This window comes from Rutidosis leptorrhynchoides, unplaced genomic scaffold (assembly GCF_046630445.1).
Source record: "Rutidosis leptorrhynchoides isolate AG116_Rl617_1_P2 unplaced genomic scaffold, CSIRO_AGI_Rlap_v1 contig183, whole genome shotgun sequence".
NCBI lineage: Eukaryota > Viridiplantae > Streptophyta > Magnoliopsida > Asterales > Asteraceae > Rutidosis > Rutidosis leptorrhynchoides.
In genome coordinates this window covers 29,653-48,342 of record NW_027266433.1, presented here as the reverse complement: position 1 = coordinate 48,342, position 18,690 = coordinate 29,653, and the positions used below count along the sequence as shown (strand labels likewise).

Here is an 18,690-nt window from a genome sequence, read left to right as displayed (position 1 = left end):
TACTAAAGTCTACGTCTTGGAGACTCCACACCAATACAGCGATTTGACAATAGAATTTCTGTGAAAATTAAACAACTGACCAGTTATTGAAGACTCCATGAAGATTTCTTTATTAAATTATTTATGTAAGTAGTTGTCCATCTGGCTTTTCGTTCCGGCGGCATTGGCTCCAATTTCTATGGCACTTAACTAAAGGAGCTGGTCGCATCAAAAGTGTAGAAATTTAATAGTCTCAGAATTTGACTTTAAACCAAAAACAAAGAAATACTGCCGGAAAAAGAAATTACCGGCAAGATCTGTGATGTCATTTGACAATGGCAAAGCTGACGAGACACCCTCTCCTCCTGCAGAAAAAAGAAGCTGAAGATCTTCTAGCGTATATTTAAATTTATTGTTTGTCCAGGGTTAAAAAACCAAAACTGATACAACTATTGTTCATTTAACAACTTAAACCATCAATTGACTGTATTAACAAAGGGTATTCAAGAATCAATAATATCTAATAGTTTACGATTTTCTCAATAATGCATTGCAAAACAAAAGCATATTGAACTGATGGCCAAAGGGGGGTGTTCTGAATCAAGATTTTTCCAATATAACAGAGGAATTGAAGAATATAATTGGTGAATAAGCATACCTGCCCACAAGACACATACAAAATAAACAACAATTTCAGTTGGCAGACTCTATAATAATGCATTTTGCAACCTTATAATCTTCCATGGGTAGTTATCCATGGCCTATGGGGACTCCAGTAGCCAGTCTAGAGTACAAAAATTATTTTTGACCATTATTTTTTTTATGAGCTCGGCAATAATACAACTTCAATCACTGGAGTGATAGCAGAAATGGAATTGTGACTAACTTGTATGCTGTTTATTAGTTCCTGGGATGCTCGATCCGAGAACCAACCTTTCCAACCAAGTAATGTGAATATGCAATAACTAACAATAAATTCATTTTAGATATTCATTATTGGAACCAATTTTCAGCATCAAGTAGTTGCACCAGATAGTCGATGAAATTGAAAAATTCTTCACACAGTTTTCACGGTAAATATATTGTAAGCACTGTATTGCAAGAGTGTAAGTAAATCAGAGGTTGTGTTCAATACCACTTTTGCCGGACGGCACACACCAGATTCTTTTTATGCTATTCTCCTTAGTCTCTGACATCTTAGAGTTGCTTTTCATTCCCTTACTACTTTGTCTGGCGTCGCAAGCTCAGGTGAAAAATAGAACAAATGCATTAGAAATGGAATCTAAACTGCACATGGGAGTTATCGTAAATATACATACCTTTTAGAAGTTCAAAAATCATGTCCAGAATCGTCGTTGACTGCATAAAAAAAAAGCAAGAATCAGTGAGTGATGACGTATGAAGTTAATCTAATTACATGACGTATAACATTGTCTGATTAAGTATTTACTTAATTATAAAGGTCATCCCTCATTCAAATATGTACATCTTAATTAGGACTCAGCGGGCCACCTCTGATGGCAATCCTAGCATGCATGAGCAACTCGAGAGACTTAAGATTACTCTTAGATAAGCCCGCAAACGTACCCATACATGTTTAATTGATCTCTCAAAATATACCTTTTTAAAGATTGAAAGGTATTGTTAACACTTTACTCAATCGGGGTACCCAGCTTTTTCACTGATTGTTCTTGCTACCTGTTGCATGTACGCCACAAAATACACATGATCAGACGGGAAAAATTAAATTATAGATTACTGATTTTTAGTTCAAAGAAACCACTCCAAAAGCATACCCTTTAGTTTGTAGTAATGCTCTAAGTACCATGGAATTCATTCATCGAAAAAAGAAATCAAGTTCGTTATAAAATGAGACGATGCAGCATACCAAGTGATTAAATATAGCCAAGTAGAATAGGTATGGATGGATTCTAAGGTGTAGTTTAGAAATTAAAAGTTGCACATGTAAGCCCCAACCCAATGTCGACTCAAAGAAATAAGGGAAATCAAATGGCGACTCAAAGAAATGAGGGAAGTAATGTTCAGCTAAACATTTTAACTTGCTCAGAAGTTAAAATTTTGGCACCCATAGCTGATAGAAATTGAAACTCCGAGAATCCTAGGAAAAGAAGCAATAATCTATTTGACTGTATTATCTTATCTTTCGGTTTAAAAAAGTTAACTTTGATTACAGATAAATGACAGTGAACCCTTACCTTAGTTACCGGAAATTCAATTGTATGTTTAGCTGATGATTCGGTTTGAGAATAATGCCAAATTTACCATCAAACTCACTGGCTACAATCAAATTTTAAAGCAAAAAGATAAGAATCATGTTCCATCATATTATCAATTTTCGACTAACTAAAGTATCATCTAATTCATAAAAAAGGTTAGTCGCCAAATCATGACACGGACTTTTAAGTTCCTACAAAATTGCATTCATTGTTATACAGAGGAAATTGTTTAGAGAGAGGTCGTTTAAGAAGTTACCATATTTCTGAACTTAAACACTATGTATCAGAACTTTTAAAGCACATTGCGTTCTATAGACTGAAATGATCAATTTGCGAATCACAAGAAACACGACACGAATCGGACGGCTATTACTAACCTGGCTGAAATATATTGTGCGCCAAAATGAGTTGCCACATTTCCAGCACGGATGCCTATCACCAACCCATTGTGGGAGACTGTGCTCTAGAGGCGAGTAGAGGGATTGCGAACCTAAGATAAACACAACACTAAGAGCAGTTATTACTTATCAGTATATCTTTACCGTACATGCAAATGCAAGATGCAGATAACATTAATCCTAAGTTAGCGCACAAAGAAGTAGTAGGCAATTGTTTCAATAAATTAACATCAACAATTTCCAATGACAAAACCAAGCACTTGCCCTAAACATTCATTATGTCTTGTAGCCCAAACTGTTGCAAACTTGTAAATCTATAGACACTGTAACAAAGAAAAGAAAAGACTCACGGTTCCAGTGACACTGGAGTATGAGAGCATGGAATGTAAGCATTTGTCACGTTTGCTTAGCTCTAAGTTCCATTTTAATTTTTCCCTTTTCGTAAGTGATCTCGGGAACTAACAACCTGAGGTTTGGCGAAAATCGTAAGTGGACAGTCCAAGCTTCAATAAAATAGACACGACTCTGTAATTTGTAGGCACCACCGTACAAAAAACTTAAAAATGAGCATTCTTTCCCTTCTTCAAAATTCCAGGGAAGAAGAAGATCAATAAGATTTATCATCACCATCGGAATAACAAAAAATGATCAGAAATCATGCAAAGAAAATCAAACACGGATAGAGAATAGACATCGTTTCCTCTAATATTTTCCCTCGCATATTCTTGGCAGCCAAACAGAAATGGTGCATAAAAATAATAAATGGACACTAAAAGTACTTGCCTTTTAATGCAGAGTTTGGCAGCAGAGTTATTTACTTGGTAGCTAATGCAAGGTAGTGAAACAGAATGCATAAGAAAAAGCCATACAGGAAGAAATTGGATGCCAAAGAGAGTTTTCCTTTCGCCTTCCTATGCCTGCAAAAAAAATAAAATAAAACCAGGATCATCAACACACTTTCTATCCATTGAGCCTCCATGCCTCCTAAAATGCATAATGCTCATAAGCATACCAATGTCTCAACTGTAACATGGCCTTGATAGTAACAAAATGCAGAACTGGGCAGAATGCAAAGCTTATTTAAGAGCACTCAAGTTCTAGAAGAGCTAAATATTGTGGCAAAATCTCACAACAACAAACATGCCTAATTTTTTTTTGCAAGACTTTCTTTCCAATGGATAGAAAACCCTTCCCTTCAATGCATGTCATAGTCTCATTGGAAAACTATAATTCATAGACAGAACTACATTTCTCAAACTAACATTAATTTTCTTAATTTTCACCAATAATATGGCCTAAAAAACTTAATCCTATCATGCAATGTAGAACAGATAGACAAGTAAAATCCCAAAACACAAAAGCATGCTTCAAAGCATTACCATTACCACAATGATAAAGTAGTATTGTTAGAGGCTGCAAGAAATACTGAGATAACAATTGAAAATCAATGCAAGAATTTTACTGCAGCAATACTCCAAACCTTAGACACCACTGGATGGAAGCAATGGCAACTAAAGAACACCAGTATACTAACCACCCATTAATCAACATGTTGCAATGGACGGATCAGCAGCAAAAGTCAAATCCAATAGAAATGAAGCAAAAATCAGCGGCCACAACAGATAAAAGAGAGCAAAACTGTCACCACACAACATAAGATCGAACATGCAAAGGGAAGTCAATACCGAATCGGAACAGTGTCAGTTCAAAAACACAAAAACCGGTCAATGTCAGAAAGCACATGTGAAGCAACCCACCAGGAAAAGTCAAATCCACGAGAAATGAGCCCAAAATCAGCTGGATAAAAGAAAGCAAAACTGTCACGACACAACCTAAGATCGAACATGCAAATGGAAGTCATTACCAAATCGGAGCAGTGGAAGTAAAAACACAAAAAGGTCAGAAAGGATAGCTGAAACAACTAACCAGTCAGCATCGTATATTTCCGAGATAAGACAAAACGACGAAATTAGCCGGCAAGACAGAGACGGGAAAGTAAGGCAACCAACAATCGACAGCAGCCCCTGAGTGACATCAATCAGAAGAGAAACTCATCATCACAATTAAAGCTCCCGTTGCAGATAGAACCTTTAAACCTCTCCGTACACAGGCAGCCAAAAGTGCCATCTATTGCATATGAAAATTATGTCATACATCCATATGTGGATATAGAAGAGTTTCAGTTTCCATGTGTGTATCTTCTATTTTCAAGATCCCTTTATGCACGTAGAAATTCAATTCAATTCGAATCAATTCAATCCTGATTCTATGCAGGCGATTCTCGTGATGTATAATTTAAGACAATTTGGGTCAAGTTTAAGGGAAAACTCGAAAAACAAAGCCATGTCACGCGCTATTGGAAAAAACTAGTCATGATTCCCATGAATGCTGCCTTCGATGATGTCTGTCTACAAGACGGTCTTTGCCAATTTCTATCAACATGGTGCGTCTCAGTACAAAGATGTGAAAATGACGTGCACCCTTTAACTGAAGGAATAGAGATCGATCGATCTCTATGAATCTCGAGAGCGGAAAGTTTACAGCCATCCCACTTGTCCCGAAGGATAACTGGATCACTATAAATATGTATGCTATGAAGAAATAAAAAGTGTGCGTTCTATAATTCTATTTCTCTTTCTTTGTATTACGTACACACCAACCTACAAATCTATCCTTCTTTTGTCTACAAACCGTGATAGTTAGCTTTAGTTGTGGACTATCTTCTGCTTCCCATACAAACTTTCTCCCGCATAATTTAGCCTGCCAAAACAGAGGGAGTATTTTTTTGTTCAACTTCCAAAGGATTGATAAATAATTGGTCTTCGGCATCTAGTTTATCCCTCATGTTTCAGTTACTTAACCATAAATTATTCTTATCTTAAAAGTGCTGGTCGAACCTATACTCCCAACCCCAGTTAAGTATAAGCTCAGATGACCAGTAAAAGCACAAAAACAGCAAAACTTGCAGATAAAGGATCTAAAACCTTGTAACCGGAAAGATGATAATCGAAACCATGCTAAATAGATTCAAATGCTGAAAATAAGGCTAAAATCGGCTTGACTTGAAAATGAAAATGACTACTTGACTTGTTTTGAACTTGAACCGAAATCGGCTTCGTCAATGGCAATTCTCATTTTCTTAGGCTTAAATCATCCATACACCTTCATTACAACTTACTAAGACATAATGTAGCTTAACTGAATTGAAACGAACAAGAAAAGTACTCTGCATAAAATTCCCCCAATTTACTTTCGAACTTCCGGCAATCTCAGCACACATTTTATTTTCTAGTAGATGATAGGTGAAACTGACTTTACCAATCGATTCGCAGCAAAAGATAGAAAATACATCATTATTGCAGCAAAATGCAAAGTACTGTAGAAGACTTCATTCTGGATATATTCGACGCCATTACCTATTCAGGCCACAGTGAAGTCAATTGCATCGCTGGCTTTCTGTACGGATGCAAAACTGGAAGCAGCTTCAACTGGATTTGCATCAACTCCACCCGAGTCCTTAGACATTTCAGAAGAGACAATCAGGTCCTTCTTCTTTTCACGATGTGCACTTTCATCCTCGCCAGTGAAACAGACAGTGTCTTTTGCATATTCGATTGTGGAGCCTCCAACCCAATCTGTCTTCATCTTCTCCACTTCAGAGACATTCAAACTCCTTAGAAGAGCCTCTATGAATGATTTGATTCCAGCTTCGACCACTTTAGATATCATCAGTTTGGATTTCTTCTTCTTCAAGCTTGCTTTGTTCTTAACTTTCTTAGCTGACTTCTCCGGCAAGCAAACCAAACCCTCCACTAATTCTTGCATTTCAGGCTTCATGAAACAAGAAAAAACAACAAAAAGCTCGTGTACATTGGCCAATAAGTCCAGTGTGTTCCTTTGCAAGTGTTTGAAAATTTTCAATTTGGTCCTCTATTTTCTTCTCGAATCGTTGTTTCCCCTTCTGTTAATAGTTTAGGTTACGCGATTCTCTTTATCATTGTCAGCTTCTTCCTACCTCTCAGACACGCTTAGTTGCTTCAAGCTTAATTGAAAACCTCGTATACATTGACCAATTTCTAATATATATCTAAATTACTATTTTCTTGGGAACAGAGCACTAATAACACCAAACATTGCCTAGATTTTGATGAAACGGACATAGAAAGAAATTGGGGCATTGAGAAGAACAAACTTGAAAACCCAGACGACAGCATTTTTCTCAGCGATCTTGCGTTCACAAATATAGACAAAACCTCTCACGTGTCGGTTGGTGATTGGGCACGAGTGCTCAAGGGCGAAGCTAGAAACAAATTTTTGGGTGTTCAAATGTTTTAAGCTCACAACTATTCAATTAATTAAAGATAAATTATGTTTTATTATCTTTAATATACTTGATGTTAGTATATAAATATTTTTTTCCTTCACTACTTTGGGTGTTCATTTGAACACCCAATGATGTACATGCCTTCGCCACTGCGAGTGCTCACATCTGAACCTCGCCGGAAAAGGTAGTTGGGACCCTGGACTATAGAAAGTCCACAGAACAGAAGTTTCAACTTTTAACACACAATGTGAATAGGTGAAATCAAGGAAATTCAAGAATAAAAAAGCGAGAATAGCGTGCATATCAAGAATAAAAAACAATTAACTGTCTGCGGAAATTCAAGAGGAAATACATGCCTAGAAATTTGTGCTAGCTGTTGTAATCATTAAGCGATCAGTTTCTAAATGTTTTCCCATTTTCCTTGACCAAGGCTTGGAAACCTACATGAAGTTGATTGCTGCGGAAGAAACCTAGAATGACTCCGTTTTCACAATTAAACAAACAAAGAAGACAACTATTATGGATACTTTCAACAAGGAGACTGTATCGATCTCGAGATTGAAATTATAATAACAGGGCGAGTTTTAGTTTAGGCCAAATTAATAAGATTTGTTTCAACTGATGTTAATAAAGGGTAAAAAAGTCTACACAAACTTACAAATTTTAAGGTAGTAAATTTCTATGGAAATACCTCTGCCCTTTTGTATGTAAATTTCTAGAAACATTAAATTGAGAGAACATTCTCCTTGAAGCTTAAAGGAATTCCAGCAAAAAACAAATCATGACCTGTATATTTTAATTATAAAAAAGTGTGTCTATACCAAAATGTGTCGTGGAAATAATGGATAGTACGGAGTATACTTTTGTGTCATAACATAAGTACATAACACTCACCTATAACGAATAACAATGGTTACTTGACCAATCATTAAAGAAATCCATAGATAAAGGCCAAGTGAGGTTTAGTTGGGGATTTCTATCTTGATCAGCTTCCCATACCAATTTCCATCCGCTTAATTTGATTTTGCTATCGCCAAAAACGTTATCTATTCGGATATGGTCTCCAACATCGATTTGTTTATCCCCAATATTCCAGTAACATAACCATAATAATCATCAAAAAAAAAAAGTAACATAACCATAATATAGGAGTACCATTCACATCTTCTGTAAAAACCTTATACAAAGGCCAATAATCCCAACTAATTATTCTCTTGGTCTCTATCTAGATTGACATTCATGCCTTCTAAACATTCTGATTTGTACAGTCTCAAAACATTCTGATCTGTGTATACGTATAATCAAACAGCTTTGAGATACTTGAGATTTTTTCGACAGGTGTACAATCGATCACACTAAGGTCTTCCAAATTACTTGGGAGCTTCGGAATAACTTTGAGCCTCGTACAATTATATAAAAATTGAAACTTTAAATTAATTGGAGGACGAAATCGAAAATTCGAAAAAGATTGATTGATTAAAGTTTTTAAAAAAAAGCAACAAATGAATTTCTGTCAAAACTTATACGAACAGATTAGATCTATCTCAGATTTGTTTTAAGCGTGCATATCATTTGCAAGGGAAAAAAACAGGTTGTCTGCAGAAATTCGATTGGAAAAACATGCCTAGAAAATTGTGCTTGATGAAGTAATCATTAAGCGATCAGTTTCTAAATGTTTTCATTTTCCTTCTTTTAAGGCTTGAAAATCTACATGAAGTTAACTTCACTCCTAACATGACAAAGCATTTAACGAGAGACATAATGTTTGGCTGCTAAATTAAGTAAGAAAATGAATTATTAGTCCGAGCAGTCAAACCTAAAAGCAAAAAATGAGAGCAATCGCCATTGGAAGGGCGCCACCATGCCGGCACGGAATTGTAATCGGAAGAGGCAGAAAGGGTTTTGTTTAGTCATTTTGAATAAGTTACTTGACAGTAAAATCGATTGGGGAATTTAGCTGGCTAATGTATTTGGTGACAAGAAATTACCTTGTCCTCAATATGTTCTCTTTTTTATTATTATGAGTGCAGTAACATAACACACTAACTTATAATTAGTGACAATCATTTGATCACAAGAAAAAATATTGTCACCGAAGCATATGGATAAAATCAAATAAGTGATAATCACAATTCATGTCACCGAAGATGTAGATTTAGTGCTTGTCACACAAAGCCATTTTTCTACTAGTGAAAGCGGTAATTTGGAAAACCGTCATTGAAATCCGCCCATAAAAAAGCCATGTGTCGAATTTCGATTCGTTAATAAAACCTACAATCGGAACAACATAACTAATATTTAACATGTCAAATGTATTTGCTACGTTTAACATGTCACAGATTTTTTAACACCTGAAATGATTTAAGGACTAAATACAAACTAAAACATAAACAGAAAGGGACTAGTTATCAGTTTTAGAAAATATAAGGACGAAATAAATAATATTGTTAGGCCGAAAATTGTATTGTCCTGCTATCCAGTGATGACAAAATCTGGTAGAATGGAAATGGCAGCGATGGCACTAGCAAGACCAACCTCTTCAATAGCACTCACCAACTTCCATCCGGAAATATAAAGGCCAAGGCCAAGTGAGGTTTAGTTGGGGATTTCCACCCGCTTAATTTGTAAGCGTGCGCATTAAATATTCAGATATGGTCTCCGGCATCAATATGTTTATCCCCAATGTTCCAGTAACTTAACCATAATGTAGAAACATTATCATCTTCATTCCCATCTTTTGTAAAGACCTTATACAAAGGCCGATAATGCCAACTTATTCTCTTCGTCTGATTGGTTATTCTAATGCTGGACATACGTTGACGAAATCTTTTATATAGAAAACAAAGGTTCAAGGCACGTATCTTGAAACCAAGTTTTGATGGCACCACAAATGACATGGACTTCCCCTCCCGCCGTATCACAATATAAAAATGGTAGGTTTTAGACTTACTCCCTTCCGCCGTATCACAATATATATGATCTTTATCTAGTTTGAAAGATTAGAGCTTTTCATCTAGGGATTTTTTATTAACATATACAAATAAGCTCGGCCACTAAACTTAATTATCAATAATAATTATTCATTTATCAAAAAAATCCGATCAGCAGATGAACTTTAGTTTCTTGTCAAGGCTAGCTAGAAATGAACATAGGAAGTGTTAATTTGAGAGGACCAAAATAACTGTGAAAACGATTTGAGGGATAATTTCTAACATTTAGAACAATGATTAAGACAATTCCACCAACTTCTTAACAAAAAGTTTTCAACCATTACTCCAATAGACACAAATCAGTGGCAATATACAATAATTGATTTGAAAAACAAGTCCCACAGGCAACAAGCTCAATCAAGTCTCAAGAGTCGGAGCATACAAGCCAAGATATGGTGAAATTAATCCTCAAGGTGTCAAACAAAATAAATTGGATCCTCAAAAGAACTAAAAAAAGACATTAAATAAATATATTTGATGAAAATTTAATAAAAAAATTAATGGAAATTCAATAAATATTAGAGTCATTATTACAAAAATCCATCAGAGATATATTAGGGTCACTAAAAAAGCAACCTTTACCAAATTTTTTTAGTATATAATAGTCCTTTTGATTGTTGAGCTGAAAACATTTGAGGGGTCTCATAAGAAGATGTTCAGGTATTATAATATGTGGAGGTTACATCCTACATATGAAGTGCTTGTTTCTAATGCTTGGCTAGAACCAGTTGGAGGAAACTTATTGAGAAGGGTTTGGCTTAGACTGAAGGGAGTAAAAAAGGCATTTATATTCTTTGAATAGGAGCGAATTCTCGGGCATATCTGATAGGGTGGCTAGTTGTCGAGATCAGGTAGCGTCGATTCATGCCAGTCTTCAGTATGATCCTAATAATAATGAGCTGTTGGAAGAAGAAAAGGTTGTGATGGGACAGTTCACACTTCTATCGAAACAAGAGCAACAGTTTTTATAAGCAAAAGGCGCATTGTGAGTGGTTGAAAATGAGAGATGCTAATACAAGCTTCTTCCATCGTTCGGTGAAGCTTCGCACAGCCAGATTTGCAATTCGAAGTCTACAGGACATGTCTGGGCAAATTATTACTGATCACAGTGCTATTAGTGCTTGTATGGTTGAGTATTATCGGTCGCTGCTGGGGCAAGATACACATTGCCGAGTTCCTTTTCATTCATCTGTTATGGAAGATGGTAATGTTATTTCGGAAAGCCAGGGAGACTGGTTATCAAGGGAAGTATCTGGTGCTGAAATAAAACAGGCTTTATGGGGTATTAGTGACAACAAGGCGCCTGGGATAGATGGGTTCAGCGCTCTGTTCTTTAAGCACCATTGGCAGCTGGTTGGACCGAAAATTATAGAGGCAGTCATGGCTTTCTTTCTTACTGGAAAGCAGCGCCACTCCTATGCATCAATCATATGCGATATTCGAAGTCTTCTAAGTCGTGAATGGGAGGTCACTCTCAAACACACTCTTTGACGGAGAAGTCGTCCCATTAACAACGGCGGCGGGTACCTTTTAGCAGACACATGTACGTGTGAAAACTCCGATGACCGAGAGAGATAGAGCAAGGGGCGACGTGATTTTTTAGATTTGGAATCGGACGACGAGAGGACTATCATCAGGGCCGACTCGACCTTTAGACGAGAAATATGAGCGCTTAGGGCCCCAAAAAAAATACACTATAAGATATACGAAATAAGGCCCTCAAAAAGAAAATTATACCCTTTTGTAAAGCTTTGCATTATTTTTTATGAGAAATAAGACCTATAAATTATATTTTAAGAAAAATTAAGGCCTAAAAATATTTAAAGTATGCCTCATAAATAATGACCAACCTTTTTTTTAAAATAAACGAGTAAGGCGAATATATATTTTACGAAAAAGTGAAAACTAAGTTTAAAATAATATTTTCAGATCGTACAAGTATTCACAAATTATTTACTTCTTTCTATTGGCATATGATTTTTCTTTTCTAAATATAGATTCATTCTTTAATGTTAAATTGTTATTATAAATATATCCAGAACGTCTTGAGACGTAGACAAAACTTTCCTTCTGATCAAGACGTTCTGGTTTCATAGCTGAACATCTTGATTTCAATGTGTTTCTGTTTCATTTCCACCGCACAAATATCTCTAGGACGATGGACGATAACTTCCCGTCGTCTCGGTGCTTCATAGCTGAACACTCAAACAAACAATATAAATCAAGCCTGATTTTTTATCAAATAACCATGAATATATGAATTAACACTTTTATTGGGATATACTTATTGTTTTATTTTTTTTTCTAAGACAAGGATTGAATTCCAAATTTGACCTTTTGAGTTTTACCCATGACAGCTCTCTGCCACAACTAAATAACTTCCTGGACAAGAGACGTCTTTTAGGAATTTACTTCTACTTCCTCTGTAACTCCAAAAAAAAAACCTTCCATTGAAACAAAACTCTGTTTCAATAATGAGTGAAGCAGAAACTAACAATGGCGGTACTCTCAATAAACGAAGCTGTGGTTTCTTGCGAAAAGAAAATTTCCTAATCCTACCGGAAGAGTCCTTCAGAAGCTGCGGAAATTACGTCAACGCCTTGTCCGACACGAAAGCCAGACTCAAGAACAGGCTCTTTACACGTTCTACTGATAATTTCGAGTTAAACAAGACTCGTGCGTGTAGTACACACGAGATAAATAGAGACCTATCCTGGTTCGATTTAATGTGGTTCGGAATCGGATCTATAATGGGAGCAGGAATATTTGTTTTTACCGGTGAAGCCGCCAGGAATAACGTCGGCCCTGCTGTCGTCCTATCCTATCAAATCGCCGCGATTTTATCAGTTTTCTGTTATACGGAGTTTACCGTAGAATTGCCTGTCGCTGGCGGTTCTTTTTCATATCTAAGGGTCGAGCTTGGCGATTTCGTAGCCTTTATCGCTGCAGGTAACATTCTATTCGAATACGTAGTGTCGGGAGCTGGTGTTGCGAGATCCTTCACTTCCTACTTCGCTACACTATGTAACCACGAGCCAAACTGTTTCCGATTCTACGTTTCGTCGATGTCGGAAGGCTAGAATGGCATCCGATTGCGATTTCCATAGTCGTTTGCATCATTGCTTGCTTTAGTATCAAAGGCTCGTCCTTGTTCAATAAAACTAGCCTCAATTACACATACCCTAGTCTTGGTATTCATCCTGATCGCCGGCCTAACGAAAATCAACACTGCAAATTTCACTACAGATTTTGCTCCGTCTGGCGTCTCAGGAATTATGAAAGCCTCATCGGTGCTGTTCTTCGCATACATAGGGTTCGACGGCATTGCAACATTAGCTGAAGAGACAAAAAATACAGCAAGGGATATCCCAATCGGACTAGTTAGTTCCATAGTAATAGTCATCGTGACATGTACGCTCGCAACTACATTATGTATGATGCAACCGTATACGCATATCGATCCAGACCCGTCTTTCACCATGGCCTTCAAAGCAGTCGGGTTCAGTTGGGCTCAATACATAGTAGCATTCGGCACACTGGAAGGAATGTTCACTGTTTTACTAGCAAACATAATCGGTCAGGCGGCTACATTATGTATGATGCAACCGTATACGCAAATCGATCCAGACGCATCTTACACCATGGCCTTCAAAGCAGTCAGGTTCAATTGGGCTCAATACATAGTAGCATTCGGCGCACTGGAAGGAATGTCCACCGTTTTACTAGCAAACATAATCGGTCAGGCTAGGTATTTCACGCATATCGGAAGAACTCACATGGCGCCACTACAATTGATGGTTAAGCAAGATAGGAAACCGAAATTGTTGGGAATTTCATTGATGCCTTGGGTTCCATCAGCTTCACTTGCACTCAATTTCTTCATCATGGGATCCGTCGATAACGCTTCGTTTGTGAGATTTCTGGTATGGACAGTTTTGTTGATGATCTACTATGTTTTTATAGGATTACATGCTTCTTACGATGCTGCTAAGGAAATGGAAAGACTAATTAATATTGAAGCTGCTAATTAGTTTAGTGCTAGAGATTAGAGACTAATGTAGTTCGAATTGTGGTATATACATTAGATGTTAATGGATTTTTAATTTCAGTATTTTTACCGTTGAGTTTTTTTTTTTTTTTTTTTGAAGTTTCCCTTTGGAGTTTATAATATCTGTTTCATGGCATCTGAACATTTTGCAATTTCGCAGCGGATTAATTTCCGCACACACATAAACTTGATTAGTATTCTATAGTATAATCATCAACAAATTTCAAAAAAAAATATAGTATAATCATCAACTTTTCAATTTTTGATATATAACATCGCGGTGAAGAACAATATAATAATGTCGTTCAATGGCTAGACATTTCCTTCATCGGAAAGTCATGGTTTCGACTTTACAAGGAGTGGATTTTAGATAGATAGTTTGTATTAACAATTTATAAAAATAAAATAATAATAATAATGTCGTTCAAATGTTTTGTCGTCTAATTCACCGTGAAATTATGCAAAATAAGCTTAAAACAAAATTATGCAAAAATTAAAAAATGATCGTAAACAATAGGCAATTGCTATTCTCACTGACAAAGATGCTAAATCCACTAAAATCAAATTTTTGTTACGAAATTATCTGTCACTAAATGTTATCAGTGACGGAAAATCCCATCACAAACACTTGTTTTTAGTGTATTTAGCAATTTTGTTAGTGGGAATAGCATTACCCTAAACAATAATCTTTATCTGTATATATATATATATATATATATATTAAAGTAGAATAGTCTCTAAGCAATGCTACCAATGTGACATGTGGCAGCATATTTTGTTGACATATGGCAACATAAATTAATTATCCTTAGCATATACAGTATATTGTTTCTATATATATTATTTGGCATTGGTCTTATCCTGCTAATTTTTACACTTAATTAGCAGCATTAAATATTAATTTTCTGAAGATATCAATTGGGTAAAAATCTACCTAATTAACGTAAAAATACTATAGATCACAAAAGATCACATTAATTGAAAAATGAGTTAATGTTAGTCAAATTTTAATTCTTGGAGGAAAAGTCTTGCTAAAACAAATTACAAGATACCAAATGAGTCTATTTTCACAATGGCTCTTCTCGAGATAGGACCGCCCTATATGAATAGCAATAGGTATAAAGAAGTGGATTATGTGTGGTATTTGACCTGATACCCAGTAAAGGATATATACATAATTATTCTATTTTATAACAATTTTAGGCTTTACAATTAAGAGTTATAAGTTATGACATGGGAGAGAATCGCAGAAAGGTGGAATTGGAGAACTCCTTGTCTTCAGTGATGCTAGCTATGCCATGGGAGAGAATTGTAGAAGCAGAAATGGATATTGTTGCAGTTTTGGCAGTGGAATCTTCAACTGGAGCTCAAGGAATCAGAGTGTTGTTGCACAATCTACAATAGAGACAAAATTCATTGCAGTCAACCATGCAGCAAGACAAGTGGTGTGGCTGAAGAAAGTTTTGTCAGACATTGGAGAACCGAAGGAAAGTTGTGTGAAAATTTTATGTGATTCAAGCTCTGCAATTGCAAATGGCAGAAAATCCAAGAAACCATTAAAGATCAAAGCACATTCTGGTGAAGTACAACTTTATCAGAGATTTGGTGGAAAGCAAAGAAATGAAGATGGTATTCTACAGAACTCATTACTAGTTGGCTGACATTTTCACTAAGTCCTTGCAGAAATGGAGATTTGATGCTTTGATTAATCTGATTGGAATGGTTCAAGTTCCTCTTGATGAAGGAGGAGCTATTGGTTTAGATCATCTCGAGGATTGTGAAATGATTGAGGCAAAAATGGCAACTGCCAAGAAAGAAAAGAAGAAAGTGAAAGTTAAGAGTAACTTCCAGCAGAAGCAATTCAACTTGAAGAAGAAGAAAGCCATAAAAGGGACAATGATTTCGAGCAAGTCGATCGAGAAGGTGTTCCTAAGGTTGACTGTGAAGTTTCTAAAGAAAAAAGAATCAAAACAGTGTACTGAAATGATGAACAGGGAAGAAGAAAAGAAATTCTGCAGAAAGGACGAAATTGCACATCGTCAAAACCTCGAGGACCTTGGTGTGCCTGCTGCAAACCTTGGGGGTCCGACTGGAGAAAATGAAGACGGCGTTCTACCGGCCGGATGGTCAATTTGTGAAGGTCAGGCGACCACTGGAAAGACTCAGGGAAGTGTCAGGAATAACGACATACCCTCCAATTGCTTTACAAATCGGTCATTCGAAAAGCCCCAAATTGGTTACTGTTCATGTCCGAATTTCAATTTCTGCAGTAATGAATAAGATTAGTTAAATTGGTGTTATGGGTAGCTTCGTCTAGTTGTTATGAAGTAGTTAGAAAGCTTAAATTGGTCTGACATGGTCTGGAATCCACAATGTGCGATCGAGTTGCATACTGAAGAACTGGAAATTGGGCGTTTTCATTATAAGTCATTGCAGTCAAATTCGTTGATTCAGAAACGTTAAGGACAAGTCATTAAAGGTGTCTGAATGCTTAAACTGAAGTTCTAATGCATTGGTGAAGATGCCATTAGTGGGTCTGTACTTTGTTTATCTTATTCGACAAGTTTGAGATGAAATTCAAATTAGAAAGTTGTTTTTAGCAAAGTTAAGCTTTAGTTAAGTTGTTAGTAGTATGTAGAAGGAATTTGGATGCTGCTGCAGTCTTGATAAAGTTCAAAATGGAAGTCAAGCAAAAGGTCAACAAAAATGGTGTCTTTGTCGAGTTGAAGAAGACGAAGTTGAGGCTGTAATTTTTGACAGTTTTACAATGCTATCTACTCAAAAACACGTTGTGAATTACTCTAGGGTGAAAATGCAAGCTGAAATCAAGAGAAGAAGAGATCGTGCAAAAAGTAAACCATTTCTAGTTTTCATTTTATCGGTTTTGGTTTCTGGTTTTCCTTAAAATCCAGTTTGTAATTGCATTTTAATTCCATGTCAGCTAGGTTAAAACTTTCGGACGCCTATATAAAGGCTTATTGTAATCGTCTTCAACTTATGAATGGTATGAATTAATCTTTGGATTGCCATTTTTCATCTTTTTACAGTTTAAAATCCGGTTGCATTGGTAGTGAGAGAAACCTTAGAATTCCGTTCACCCAAAATAGTTTTTAAGTCTCAAACACCTTAGATACCTATGCTAAGCCTTTAGATTAAGTTTAGAATCAAATCGACATGGAGGATGTGATCATGCTATCTGTTTTAGTGTATTAGTATTTTGTTGCTGTGTTTCTTCTTTTCTGCAAGATTGCAGTGCTTGTTGTTGCTGTTTTCTGTTACTGTTTGATCGGTTTTGAGCTCGTCGGCGTGTAGAAGTTCATAATTCTACCAACAGCGTCAACGTTTAATAGAGACGTTATCGTCATAACAAAATGAAGGGTTAGATTAAACGTTAGAAGGAGTGATAGTTAAAGTGGTCAAATGTGATATTAATTAATTAGTTTATTAATGGACGAAGCATTGACTGATGATAGTATAAGTGAAAATCGTATAATTCTTCAAATTATTTGTTCACAACAAACCTAGAAAGGATTTTGATAAAACATAATAAATAGAGAAACTTATTTGAAGTATGACTCTTAATTTCATATTTATTATATAACAACTCAAAATAATGTGTTAATTAATTAAAATATTTTTAAAAAAGACGACTAAATGCTTTTTTTTTTATCACAATATATATAATTTTAGAAATTTAGTCAAAAATAAGGAAAATACTCATTTTATTAAAAAGCTCTTAATAAAATAACTGAAAGAGATTATAACTAATTTGTAGCGGTGAATTGGAGACAGTGGTGGTAGGAGATGTTGATAGTGGCGTGTGGTGGTGGTGTTGGGGTTAGAGGTGGTGTTGGTGGTAGTCTGATAGAGATCGGTGGGGGTGGTGATGGCAGGTGCTGGTGGTGGGTGGTGGTGACAAAGTTAGCAGTGCTGGTGTTGGTGTTGGTGGTCAGTGGTGGTCATGATGTTGGCGTGGGGGAGGTGGTGGTGATGGCGACGACAATTGGTTGTGGTGTTTTGGTGGCAGTTTGTGGTGGTGGCGGCAAAGGCATTGGTGGAGGTGGTTAGAAATGTAGGACTTTGGAGAATTAACTTTTTTTTTGAATAATTTAGAGATTTAACTTAGTTAATTCTTTCCGTACATCGGATCTATAGAAGGGTAAATAGGAGCAATTTTTTGATTTTTTTCATTAAAATTAAGAAAATATCATATATTATTGTAATTTAGAGATTTAACTTAGTTAATTCTTTGAGATGAAATATTCAAACTCATAAAAAAATAAATGAATTATTTAAAATAAATTAAATTAATCAATAGATTAAAATTTATTAAAAAAATTGAAATTTTTGCTATGAAAATTTATTAATTTTATGATATTAATACTTTTCACGTAAATTTTTAAAATTTAATATTTTAATATTAATTTTTTCATAATAAATTTGTCACAATCGTGCATTTCGCACGGACCCCAACATTAGTTTCCATTAAAAAAGGTGGATGAATGATCTTATAATTGCATGGGTTGGGAGGACTACATCCCAATTCATAAGAAAAAATATTAATAATAATAAAGTTGAAAATAAAGCTTTATTTAAGTTAGGGATGATCTTGCTCTATAACCTATATATCAGGGATGAAAATAAAAATAACAAAAACCAGCGACTAGGCGGCGTTGGTCTAGTCAGGGACAACGCAATGACGGAAAAAACTTGT

General features: G+C 35.8%; 1 pseudogene; it reads left to right on the top strand.

The window, feature by feature from the left end:
- The first annotated feature begins 12,402 nt into the window (after positions 1–12,402).
- Positions 12,403–13,959, top strand: LOC139881695 (cationic amino acid transporter 1-like; annotated as a pseudogene).
- The last annotated feature ends 4,731 nt before the right edge of the window (positions 13,960–18,690 follow it).